The sequence below is a fragment of the Nerophis ophidion genome, linkage group LG27 (assembly GCF_033978795.1).
Source record: "Nerophis ophidion isolate RoL-2023_Sa linkage group LG27, RoL_Noph_v1.0, whole genome shotgun sequence".
Classification (NCBI taxonomy): domain Eukaryota; kingdom Metazoa; phylum Chordata; class Actinopteri; order Syngnathiformes; family Syngnathidae; genus Nerophis; species Nerophis ophidion.
This window is the reverse complement of record NC_084637.1, coordinates 17738642-17752148: the sequence shown is the minus strand read 5'-3', so window position 1 is coordinate 17752148 and position 13507 is coordinate 17738642. Positions and strand designations below refer to the sequence as shown.

Below are 13507 nucleotides of genomic sequence, written 5' to 3'. Positions count from 1 at the left end.
TTCAGACTTTGTACAACTGACATGGTGCTTATGCATCCGTGAAAAAAGCAGCCAGGAGGCAAGTGTCTAGGTATGTTGTCAGCTCCCTGGTGGTCTAGTGGATATGATTCGGCGCACTCACCGCTGTGACCCATGTTCGATTCTGGGTCAGGGAAGCACTGTTTAACCAGTCTGGGAGCAGTCAATTTGTGATTTATGTCCACAATTCTCATATTTATCCTCATTGGATGCAAATCATTAACATTGACATTTTGTAAAAAGGTAACCGGAAATTTGTTAAACTGTTCTTCAGCGTGGAAGTCTGAACAATGGGTGTTCTTAACATGTCTTGAAACCGAAGAGTGTAAGTGGGACCGGACAAATATCTTTCACATAAAACACGCAAGATAGCAGAGGATAGTTTCGATCTATCGACCTCTGGGTTATGGGCCCAGCACGCTGCCGCTGCGCCACTCTGCTATCTGTATTAACAGTCCCAGCTTTATGGAGGCGTGGATTGAAATACCATTGCTTATAATTTCCTGGTGAGAAACTTGCTTGTTTTCTGGGACGAAAATAATTTGTCCTTGTCAAATAGTACTAAGGCAACCCAAAGTAGAGGCGTTTGTTTCTTCCGCAGAACTGGACTTCCAACAGTAGAGGTACAGACACTGTTTTTGAAAACTTTTTATACATCCTGATTTCGAGGAATGCAACAAACGGTAGTAGTGTACTGCCATATCTGTAGGACTGTGCAGTATATCCAGGTCCACGCATCACAATTTTCAGAGGGATACTGTGGTCACTGCTCAAGGTTGAACAATATGTTAACAGATGAAAATAAGAGGAACCAAAAAAATTTCTCCCAATCAGGGAATCGAACCCTGGTCTTCCGCGTGACTGGTGGAGATACCGCCCACTATACTAATGAGGACTGCGCTACCCTACGATTTTTAAAGAAGAAATAACGATCCAGGCGTATCCCTGCCACACCACAACCACAGCGGTGCCATGTCATACGTTTGCCGTCTCATAATGCCGGTAAATTGATTCTCTAAAACTTGTAAATGACAGTTGTGTGGCCAAGGGGTCTAAGGCGCTAGATTTAAGTTCCAGTCTCTCAGGAGGCGTGGGTTCAAATCCCACCACAGTTTTTTAAATTCTTGTAACACACTTGTATCTTTCCTGACCAAAGCAGTAAGACTTCATTTGGAAAACAGGTGGAAATCAGGCCAAAACATTAGCTTTGGAGTTCTTTACACTAGGAATGTGATCAAAAAGAACACAACCAGGGCAGGGGTGAGGATGTGTGCAGCAGTCCAAATACAACACAAAATGAGTGAGAGTGTAAATAGGCCGTGTTCTATCAACCTATGTCATTTTGTACGTATGCAGATTACAAAGGATTTTGGTCCGACTTTTCCCACACAGTTTTAAGGATGAAGGATCAATTATTCAAAAAAGCAAATGAAAGTTTTGTTTCATTGACTTGGTATGGCTAAAAGTTGGACATGTATGTTTTTGTCAACCTGTCATTTGAAGATCTGCGCCCCTACCTTAGACACTCAGGCCAGTTGTATTTTTTCCTGTATTCAGATCACACCACAGTGATAGCATGTATCGCTGGTCGGCACGGAACGACTTGCAGAGGGAAATAGCCTTACTGGTGACATTGTGTGGAAACTCCAACCTCACCCTCAACGCGGACTACACCAAGGAGTCAATAGAGGACATGAGAAAAGAACGTATGTTTGCTCTTGTTAGAGTTGTATACTTTTTCAACGTCCAAGTCCATATTTCTGCAGCAGTTTCCTAAGACACAAAAGTTCTCATTTAAAGACTTCAACCAATGACCTTTGCAAACCACATTTCCGACTTTGTACAACTGACATGGTATGGGTGCTTCGTGCATCCGTCAAAAAAGCAGCCAGGAGGCAAGTGTCTAGGTAAATTGTCAGCTCCCTGGTGGTCTAGTGGCTAGGATTCTGCGTTCTCACCGCCGCGGCCCGGGTCCAATTCCCGGTTAGGGAAACACTTTGTAACCAGTCTTGGAGCAGTCAATTTTTAACTTATGTCAACAATTGTCATGTTTATGCTCATTGGTTGCAAGTCATTAACATTGACATTTTCAAAAAAGGTAACCAGAAATTTGTTCAACTGTTCTTCAGCGTGGAAGTCTGAACAACGCGTGTTCTTATTATGTCGTGAAACCAAAGAGTGTAAGTGGAACCTAGCAGATATCTTCCGCATAAAAACAAGCAAGTTAGCAGAGGATAGTTTCGATTTGTCGACCTCTGGGTTCTGGGCCCAGCACGCTCCCGCTGCGCCACTCTGCTAACTGTATTTGCAGACCAAGCTTTATGGAGGCGTGGATTGAAGTACAATCACTTATATTTTCCTGGTGAAAAACTTGCTTGTTTTCTGAGACAAAAAGGATTTGTCCTTGTCAAATAGTACTAAGGCACCCCTAAGTAGAGGCGTTTTTTTCATCCACAGAACTGGACTTCCAACAGTAGAGGTACCGACACTTTAAAAAGATTAAATGCCGACAAATTTGCTGTAATGCGTTTTTTAAAGAACAACCAACAATCCAGGCTTATCCCTGCCACGCCACAACCACAGCGGTGCCATGTCATACGTTTGCCGTCTCATAATGCAGATAAATTGATTCTCTAAACCATATATGTGATGGTTATGTGGCCAATTGGTCTTAAGACGCTGGACTTAGCCACCAGTCTCTCAGGAGGTGTGGGTTCAAACCCCACCACTGCCTTTTCTATTCCTGTAACACATTTGTATCTTTCCTGACCAAAGAAATAAGACCAAGCTTGGTCCTCATTTGGAATGCTTTGGAAAACTTGTGGAAATCAGGCTAAAACATTAGCTTTGGAGTTCTTTACGCTAGGAATGTGATCAAAAAGAACACAACCAGGGCAGGGGTGAGGATGTGTGCAGCAGTCCAAATACAACACAAAATGAGTGACAGTGTAAATATGCCGTGTTCTATCAACCTATGTCATTTTGTACGTATGCAGATTACAAAGGCTTTTGGTCTGACTTTTCCCACACAGTTTTAAGGATGAAGGATCAATTATTCAATAAAGCAAAGGAAAGTTTTGTTTCATTGACTTGGTATGGCTAAAAGGTGGACATGTATGTTTTTGTCAACCTGTCGTTTGAAGATATGCGCCCCTACCTTAGACACTCAAGTCAGTTGTATTTTTTCCTGTATTCTGATCACACCACAGTGATATCATGTATCGCTGGTCGGCACGGAGCGACTTGCAGAGGGAAATAGCCTTTCTGGTGACATTGTGTGGAAACTCCAAAACAAGCCTACACCAAGGAGTCAATAGAGGACATGAGAAAAGAACCTCTGTTCGCTCCTGTTAGAGTTGTATACTTTTTCCACGTCCATATTCCTGCAGCAGTTCCCTAAGACAAAAAAGTTCTCGCTCAAAGACTCCAACCAATGACCTTTGCAGACCACATTTCAGACTTTGTAAAACTGACATGGTATGGGTGCTTCGTGCATCCGTCAAAAAAGCAGCCAGGAGGAAAGTGTCTAGGTTGCTTGTCAGTTCCCCGGTGGTCTAGTGGCTAGGATTCGGCGCTCTCATCGCTGCGGCCAGGGTTCGATTTCCGGTCAGGGAAGCCCTGTTTAACCAGTCTGGGAGCAGTCAAATTGTGATCTATGTCCAAAATTCTCATGTTTATGCTCATTGGATGCAAATCATTAACATTGACATTTTCAAAAAAGGTAACCGGGAATTTGTTCAACTGTTCTTCAGCGTGGAAGTCTGACCATATGGGTGTTCTTGTCATGTCGTGAAACCAAAGACCGTAAGTGGAACCGAGCGGAAATCTTTCACATAAAACACGCAAGATAGCAGAGGATAGTGTCGATCTATCGACCTCTGGGTTACGGGACCAGCACGCTCCCGCTGCGCCACTCTGCTAACTCTATTTGCAGTCCTAGCTTTATGAAGGGGTGGATTGAAATACCACCGCTTATGTTTTCCTGGTGAGAAACTTGTTTGTTTCCGGAGACAAAAAGGATTTGTCCTTATCAATTACCACTAAGGCACCCCAAAGTAGAGGCGTTTGTTTCTTCCACAGAACTGGACTTCCAACAGTAGAGGTACTGACACTGTGGATTTAAAAGGATTAAATGCCGACAAATTTACCAGCAAAAATACGTTCAAATACCTTCTAATCTTTTACACACATTCTTGGTTTCAACTTAATACGCAATACTGAATTTGAGTCACTAACTCTAATACACAATTTTTCCTTTTTGAAGACTCTTTATGCATCCTGATTTCGAGGAATGCTCAAACGGTATTAAAGTACTACCATATCCGTAGGACTGTGAAGTATCTCCAGGTCCACGCATCACAATTTTCAGAGAGGAATACTGTGGTCACTGCTCAAGGTTGAACAATATGTTAACTAATGAAAATAAGAGGAACCAAAACAACCTCCCCGTCAGGGAATCGAACCCTGGTCTTCCGCGTGACAGGCGGAGATACGGTCCAATATACTAACGAGGACTGCGCTGTCCTGCGTTTTCTAAAGAACAACCAATGATCCAGGCGTATCCCTGCCACGCCACAACCACAGCGGTGCCTATAAATTGATTCTCTAAACCATATATATGACGGTAGTGTGGCCGAGTGGTCTAAGGCGCTAGACTTAGGCTCCAGTCTCTCAGGAGGCGTGGGTTCAAATCCCACCACTGCCATTCCAATTCCTGGAAAGCGCTTGTATCTTTCCTGACCAGTGCAGTAAGACCGAGCTTGGTCCTCATTTGGAATGCTTTGAATAACTTGTGGATATCAGGCCAAAACATTAGCTTTGAAGTTCTTTACGCTAGGAATGTAATCAAAAAGAACACAACCAGGGCAGGGGTGAGGATGTGTGCAGAAGTCCAAATACAACACAAAATGAGTTACAGTGTAAATATGCCATTTTTTATGTCATTTTGTACGTATGCAGATTACAAAGGCTTTTGGTCTGACTTTTCCCACACAGTTTTAAGGATGAAGGATCAATTATTCAATAAAGCAAAGGAAAGTTTTGTTTCATTGACCTGGTATGGCTAAAAGGTGGACATGTATGTTTTTGTCAACCTGTCGTTTGAAGATCTGCGCCCCTACCTTAGACACTCAGGCCAGTTGTATTTTTTCCTGTATTCGGATCACACCACAGTGATAGCATGTATCGCTGGTCGGCACGGAGCGACTTGCAGGAGGGAAATGGTGACATTGTGTGGAAACTCCAACCTCACACTCAACGCGGACTACACCAAGGAGTCAATAGAGGACATGAGAAAAGAACGTCTGTTCGCTCTTGTTAGGGTTGAATACTTTTTCCACGTCCAAGTCCATATTCCTGCAGCAGTTTCCTAAGACACAAAAGTTCCCGCTCAAAGACTTCAACCAATGACCTTTGCAAACCACATTTCAGACTTTGTACAACAGATGTGGTATGGGTGCTTTGTGCATCCGTCAAGAAAGAAGTCAGGAGGCAAGTTACTCTGTAGGTGATCAGCTCCCTGGTGGTCTAGTTGCTAAGATTTGGCGCTCTCACTGCCATGGCCCGGGTTCAATTCCTGGTCAGGAAAGCACTGTCTAACCAGTCTGGGAGCAGTCAATCTGTATTTTAAGTCCACAACTCACATGTTTATGCTCATTGGATGCAAATCATTAACATTGACATTTTCAAAAATGGTAACCGGAAATTTGTTCAACTGTTCTTCAGCATGGAAGTCTGAACAATGGGTGTTCTTATCATGTCGTGAAACCGAAGAGTTTAAGTGGAACTTAGCGGATATCTTTCACATAAAACACGCAAGCTTGCAGAGGATAGTTTCAATCTATTGACCTCTGGGTTATGGGCCCAGCACGCTTAGACTTAGACACATTTTAATGATCCCAAGGGAAATTGTTCAACACAGTAGCTTAGTTACAATGATGGATAGTGTAAGGATGGAAAGGACAATGCAGGTATAAATAGACTAGGTATAGCAATGTAAAATATAACATATCTGCGAATATATACAATATATACTAAATATGAGTACAGTGTATTATATATACAGATATAATATGTTAAAACACATAAACAATATATACCAATTGCTATATACACTATCACAGTATATTTGGCAGCCCCAGCATAAAAAAGAGAGTAAGTCCAGCAGATAATAGAATATAGACATTAAAAATAAAGAGAAGTAGCTGACATAGAAGGTGTCAGGTAATAGACGGATATTATCTTTTGCTGTATGGGGAGTGATTATACAGCTGGATGGAGTGTGGAATGAACGAGTTCTTGAATCACACAGTGCGGGAAGGAAGCTGAAGGAGCCTGTTGGAGTATGAACTCCGCTGTCCCTCAATTGTCTGGTGGAGTGGGTGGGCAGGATTGTCCATGATGGCCAGCAGTTTGTCCAGTGTCCTGTCCCTCACTGATACAAATGCCTCCAACTGCGAGCCAATAGTTTGGCCGGCTTTCCGGATGAGTTTATCCATCCGGTTTGAGTCCCTTTTGCTGGTGCTGCTCCCCCAACAAACCACAGCGAAGTGCAGGGCACTGACCACAACAGACTGATAGAAGATCTCCAACAGCTTGCTGCACACATTAAAGGACCTAAGCTTCCTCAGGAAAAAGATTCTGCTCATTCCCTTCTTGTAAACAGCATTGCAGTTGTCCTTCCAGTCCAGTCTGCTGTTCAAATGAACTCCCAGGTACTTATATTGCCCCACCTCCCGGCCCTGGGTCTTGATGGGCTCCACCGCGGTCATACTCTTCCTGAAGTCGATGACCAGCTCATTGGTCTTGTCCACGTTAAGGACCGGATGGTTCGCCTGAGACCACTCCACAAAGTCAGCAATCAGTGTCCTATACTCCAATTCCTGTCCCTCTCTGACACATCCGACCACAGCAGTCGTCAGAATATTTCTGCAGGTGGCAGAACCTGGAACTGTGCTGGAAGTCTGAGGTGTACAGGGTGAACAGGAAAGGAGACAGGACAGTCCCCTGTGGAGCACCCACACCACTGACCACAGTATCCGACAGGGAGCTCCCCAGTCGCACAAACTGGGGCCTGTCAGACAAGTAATCAGTGATACAGGAGACAATGGATGAACTGACACCCATCCTGAGCAACTAGTCACTCATCAGAATTGGCTGAATGGTGTTAAAGGCACTGGAGAAATCAAAGAACATGATCCTCACAGTGCCCTTCCCACCATCCAGGTGAGAGTGAGCACGATGCAGCAGGTAGATAACAGCATCATCCACTCCTACTGTAGAGGATCCAGGGAAGGAGCCACCAGGAGTTTCAGCTGTTCCGGTAGAAGTCTTTCGAGGACCTCCATGAGCTGGGACGTCAGAGCAACAGGTCTGAAGTCGTTAAGCCCGATGGGATGGGCTTCTTGGGCACCGGCACTATGCAGGATGTTTTCCATAGCACTGGTATCCGTTCTAGCTTCAGACTCAGGTTGAAGATGAAATGGAGGATCACAGTCAGCTGAGCAGCACAAGTCTTCAGTACCCAGGGCTTGACTCGGTCAGGGCCTGCTGACTTGGCTGGATACACTTTCTCCAGCTGTCGTCTCACGTGTCCTGGTGTCAGGCACACCGGTCTGGTTTTCTCAGTGGGGTTGGGGGGAACAACACTGGCAGATATCTGAGAAGGAATTTGTGTAGAGATGTTCAGGGGAGGTGTGAAGACAGGAGTAGTGGGGGGGGGGGGGGGGTGGCCCAGTAAGGGGTGCATTGCTAAATCTGTTGAAGAACAAATTCAGCTCGTTAGCTCTGTTTGCATCCCTATCCAGCAGTTTGGCTTTGTTGTTAAAGCCTGTGATGGCTTTCATGCCTTTCCACACATCACGAATGTTGTTCTTCTGGAGTTTAGCCTCTAGCTTCCTCCTGTAGGCATCTTTCCCTTCTTGCAGCTGGACTTTAAGGTGCCACTGTATCGTCCTCAAGTCGTCCCGGTCACCGCATCTGATGGCTAGCTTCTTTTTATTCAGCAGCACTTTTAGCTGGCTGGTGATCCAGAGATTATTATTTGGGTAGCAATGGACATTTTTTGTAGGGATGATGGAGTCCTCACAGAAATTGATGCAGTCTGTGATGCTGTCGATAGCTGTCCTGTGGGGCTTACAGAGTACTTCCTAGTCTGTAGTCTCAAAGCAGTCCTGCAGAGCAATGCCTGCCTCCTGGTTCCTCATCTGCACGGATTTTGCTGCGCCGCTCTGCTAACTGTATTTGCAGTCCTAGCTTTATGGAGGCGTGGATTGAAATACCATCGCTTATGTTTTCCTGGTGAGAAACTTGCTTGTTTTCTGAGACAAAAATAATTTGTCCTTGTCAAATAGTACTAAGGCACCCCAAAGTAGAGGCGTTTGTTTCTTCTGCAGAACTGGACTTCCACAGTTGAGGTACCGACACTGGGGACTTAAAAAGATAAAATGCCGACAAATTTGTCAGTAAAAAATACATTCAAATGCCTTCTAATCTTTTACATATATTCTTGGTTTCAACTTAATCCGCAATACTGAATTTGAGTCACTGACTCTAATACACAATTTTTCCTTTTTGAAAACTTGTTATGCATCCTGATTTCGAGGCATGCTCAAACGGTAATAAAGTACTACCATATCTGTAGGACTGTGCAGTATCTCCAGGTCCACGCATCACAATTTTCAGAGAGGGATACTGTGGTCACTGCTCAAGGTTGAACAATATGTTAACTGATTAAAATAAGAGGAACCAAAATAATCTCCCCATCAGGGAATCGAACCCTTGCCTTCCTTGTGACAGGCAGAGATACTGTCCACTATACTAACAAGGACTGCACTGTCTTCCATCTTTTAAATAACAAGCAATGATCCACGCTTATCCCTGCAACGCCACAACCAAAGCGGTGCCATGTCATACGTTTGCCGTCTCATAATGGCGATAAATTGATTCTCTAAAACTCCTATACGACGGTTGTGTGGCTGAGTGGTCTAAGGTGCTGGATTTAGGCTCTAATCTCTCAGGAGACATGGGTTCAAAATCCCACCATTGCCATTTCTATTCTTATAACAAGTTTGTATCTTTACTGACCAAAGCAATAAGACCAAGCTTAGTCCTCATTAGGAATGCTTTGGAAAACTTGTGGAAATCAGTCTATTGCGGCCCACTGGAGTAATGACACAAGATTCAGAGAGCTTCGACTGGTGCAACTTTAATTCTCTCCTCACAATTTTGACACCGTGAAAACTATGAAGATGGACAAAATACAAATGCCCTCGTACCATATTTCCACAAACAAAGCATAAATCATGTTTACATTTTTAAACTTATGAACACATCTTTTTTAGTAAATAAAAAATGACATTTTCTCAATTGTTTTAAATGAAATGAACCACTTGTTTTAAATAAATAAACTATTAGTCTCCTCCTACCTCCTTCCGCTTCCAAGGGCGCTAAGTTTGCTCAGCTTGTTAGCCTAGCTTCCACACACAGCTCGTAGTGACTCTGCTTAAATGTGACACATAAACAACACAAACAAGAGGCACAATAAAATAACTTCTCACAAATATTTACACAGAACATGACAAATATAACTTTGTCAGCATGTTTTACCAGTCCTGGAGTAACGTGAGTATGCTGTTGATGTCAGATGGAACGGCATCAGAAATTAAAGCAACAGCAATAAAGGAAGTAACGGAATAAGACTGGGCTCTTCAAAATAAAGGCACAAAAAATCATAAAGTGACAGAACTGCATTTTTCTCAAGAACAAAATTTGCTGCCATTTACACTCCCACCAAATCCTTTTACAAGGAATGCACGAAACACACAAAGAACAAATGAACACGTCACCCTTGCTCCTGATGGGTGCTGTTTAGTGCCTTGCATGGCAGCTCCCTCCATCAGTGTGTAAATGTGTGTGTGAATGGGTAAATGTGGATGTAGTGTCAAATCGCTTTGAGTACCTTGAAGGTAGAAAAGTGCTGTACAAGTACAACCCATTTATCATTAATTTATTTATAACATTAAATATCAATGGCGGTACTATCACAGACAGGCTGGACATAAGTAATCATTTTAATGAACATTCCATCCAGTCTGTACAAACCCTGAATAAAAAGTCCCTCAAAATCAGTGCAAATAATTTCCATTTATTCAGGATGGACTAAGTTTAGAATTAACAAATGAAACAAAATCCTCCCTGTATTATCAAACTCATGATCTCGAGATGGTCTGGACACTTTCTTCCTAAAAACGTATAAAGATAGTCTTACTGCTCCTATAACAACATTAATAAATAAATCAATAACAGAAAACACTTTCCCGACCACGTTGAAAATTTAGTATCATCCCAATCCATAAAGCAGGAAATAAACAAGACATCAACAAGTACAGACCAATTAGCCTTCTCCCTGTTAGATCAAAAGGAATAGAAAAATTTAAGTTATTACAAATGGCTTTGGAGCAGGAGAGGCTACGCCGGATAGTCGAACCTTGGATTCAGGAGGAACAGTGTGGTTTTCGTCCTGGTCATGGAACTGTGGACCAGCTCTATACTCTCGGCAGGGTTCTTGAGGGTGCATGGGAGTTTGCCTAACCAGTCTACATGTGCTTTGTGGATTTGGAGAAGGCATTCGATCGTGTCCCTCGGGAAGTCCTGTGGGGAGTGCTCAGAGAGTATGGGGTACCGGACTGTCTTATTGTGGCGGTCCGCTCCCTGTACGATCAGTGTCAGAGCTTGGTCCACATTGCAGTAAGTAAGTCGAACACATTTCCAGTGAGGGTTGAACTCCACCAAGGCTGTCCTTTGTCACCCATTCTGTTCATAACTTTTATGGACAGAATTTCTAGGCGCAGTCAAGGCGTTGAGGGGTTCCGGTTTGGTGGCCGCGGGATTAGGTCTCTGCTTTTTGCAGATGATGTGGTCCTGATGGTTTCATCTGGCCGGGATCTTCAGCTCTCCCTGGATCGGTTCGCAGCCGAGTGTGAAGCGACCGGAATGAGAATCAGCACCTCCAAGTCCGAGTCCATGGTTCTCACCCGGAAATGGGTGGAGTGCCATCTCTGGGTTGGGGTGGAGACCCTGCTCCAAGTGGAGGAGTTCAAGTACCTAGGAGTCTTGTTCACGAGTGGGGGAAGAGTGGATCGTGAGATCGACAGGCGGATCGGTGCGGCGTCTTCAGTAATGCGGACGTTGTACCGATCCGTTGTGGTGAAGAAGGAGCTGAGCCGGAGGGCAAAGCTCTCAATTTACCGGTCGATCTACGTTCCCATCCTCACCTATGGTCATGAGCTTTGGGTCATGACCGAAAGGATAAGATCACGGGTACAAGCGGCCAAAATGAGTTTCCTCCGCCGTGTGGCGGTGCTCTCCCTTAGAGATAGGGTGAGAAGCTCTGCCATCCGGGAGGAAGTCAAAGTAAAGCCGCTGCTCCTCCACATCGAGAGGAGCCAGATTATGTCGTTCGGGCATCTTGTCATTCTACTTCCAGAATTTCTTCAATCATTTCTTCTTCTTCATCTTCTTCTTTAACATAAATTTTATCATCATCATCATCATCATCATCATCATCGTCGTAATCTTCATCCTCAACATAAACTTCATCATCGTAGATTTCACCATTAAAGTAACCTTCATTTTCAACGTAAATTTCTTCAACATAAACTTCTTCATATTCTTCTTTACCGTAATCTTCATTAACATAAACTTCTTCAACATAAATTTCTTCCCTGTTCAATTCTTCTTCCGGGGGGCACTCGTCCTCCTTTTTGGCCGACAGCTCGCCCTGATGGTCGGCCTGCTCCAACAGCGCTTCCAGCCTCTGAGTCTCCCGGCGCTTCTCCTCGAGCAGCCTTGTATAACTTGCCACGAGAGCCCAGATGACGTCATCGTCCTTCGCTTTCACTGGTGTCTTCTTGTTGGACGCCAAAATGACGGACTCCCAGCCGTCCTCGTGTGGGTTGCGAGGACACTTGACACATGACGCGTCGTAGCAGGTTTGATTTACTTTTATTGGTTCGCACAACCTTTCTTCGGGCCAGTCGGGCGCGCCTATTTCTAGTGCGCCGGTCCTGCTTCCTGGTCGCGCTGCACCTTTCGATGCTCGCCTGCTGCGTCGGTGGCGGGGACTCATCTTGCCGTGCTCGGTTATCGTGCTTGTGGTCGGGTTGCCGTGGTTTCTTTCTCTCTCCCGACCGTGCCCCCTTTGTCTCTGTTAAAGTCTAGGAGCAGATGCGCAGATTGTGAGCAGGTGTGTGTCCTACACACCTGACTCCGATTGTCGTCCTGCCGCTCCGCGTGCGTCACACCTCTCCTCGCCGCCGCATGCCCCGCCTCCTGGCCTCCATTCTGGTCCAGAACGCCACTGTCTGCCCGCTGTCGGCCCGTCGGCTGCGTCTTTCCACAGTGTTATAAAATATCAAATTACTATTGCAAAAGCAAACATTGACCTCAAACATGACCTGTCCTTCGCCTCTGCTTTTGCTGCGCTTGACTATCAGGTGCCTTTTCTTTTTTTGGATTTTTCTGAAAGTGCTACTACTACTACTACGTCTACTACTACTACCAATACTACTACTACTACGTCTACTACTACTACCACTACTACTATTGCTACTACAACTAACACTGTCCCTTTTTCAGGGACAGAGGGGGGAGGAGGTGAAATTGGACTGTGTCAGGTGTGAGAGCGTCAAGGTCTTTATTTAATTAATTACAGTGGTTGGCGGAAGCAACCCCAATCTCAAAGGAGGATGCCAATTCAGTAATCAAATGGTTTGTAAATGATCTAACACCCCGACATGGTTTCCCCAATAAGATTAGGTTAAACAATGGCAACCATTTAAAAATAAAAACTCATTAAGCCTTGGTCGAAAAGGCTCTCAGACTAGAAAATAGGTTCATCCTCAGTCCCAAGGTAATGATGAAAAAGATGAACCAGAACATCAAAACAAATTGTCTATAATTTGTGCACAGACCAAATTGAATTTGATTGATAAGTTGCCATTAGCGTTAATGATCATTTAAATATCCCTGAATACAACTGTTTTTGTACTTTTGAAATTTTCACCCTGTGAGCTACATACAGATCGGCCCTTCTCAGGACATTAGTGTCAATGGAAGGAGGAATCAGCGCGAGACCAAAAAGGTAATTATAAAATGAAAAAGATGCAAAAATTGTGTGTCAGTTCCTCTGTGCAGATTTGAGGATGACAGGCCGCCACTCCAGATTCCCTTCCACCCACCGAGAGGGTCAGGGTTAAAGTCGGATCCCAGACCTGTTCCCGAGACCTGAGTGGGAGGAACCTCAGAGAAGAGAAAACACCTTGCCAACGATGACGAGAACGACTAAGGTGTCCATCGGACCTCCAGCAGCTGTGGAAGGAGTTGTCGGGAGTACCAAACGGCGAGGAGGCCTTGAAGCAAGCCCAAAGCCTGGATTTCAGTACCAACAACTCCAACTCCCCCTCAGCCTTCCCCATCGCGGCCAGAGCGC

The 13507-nt window shown here is 44.6% G+C and overlaps 1 non-coding gene across 1 annotated transcript; it reads left to right on the top strand.

Annotated features, from left to right (window-relative positions):
• The first annotated feature begins 4641 nt into the window (after positions 1 to 4641).
• trnal-uag (transfer RNA leucine (anticodon UAG)) lies at positions 4642 to 4723 on the top strand. Its single transcript has one exon. It is a non-coding gene; the product is annotated as a tRNA-Leu (tRNA).
• Positions 4724 to 13507: the final 8784 nt, after the last annotated feature.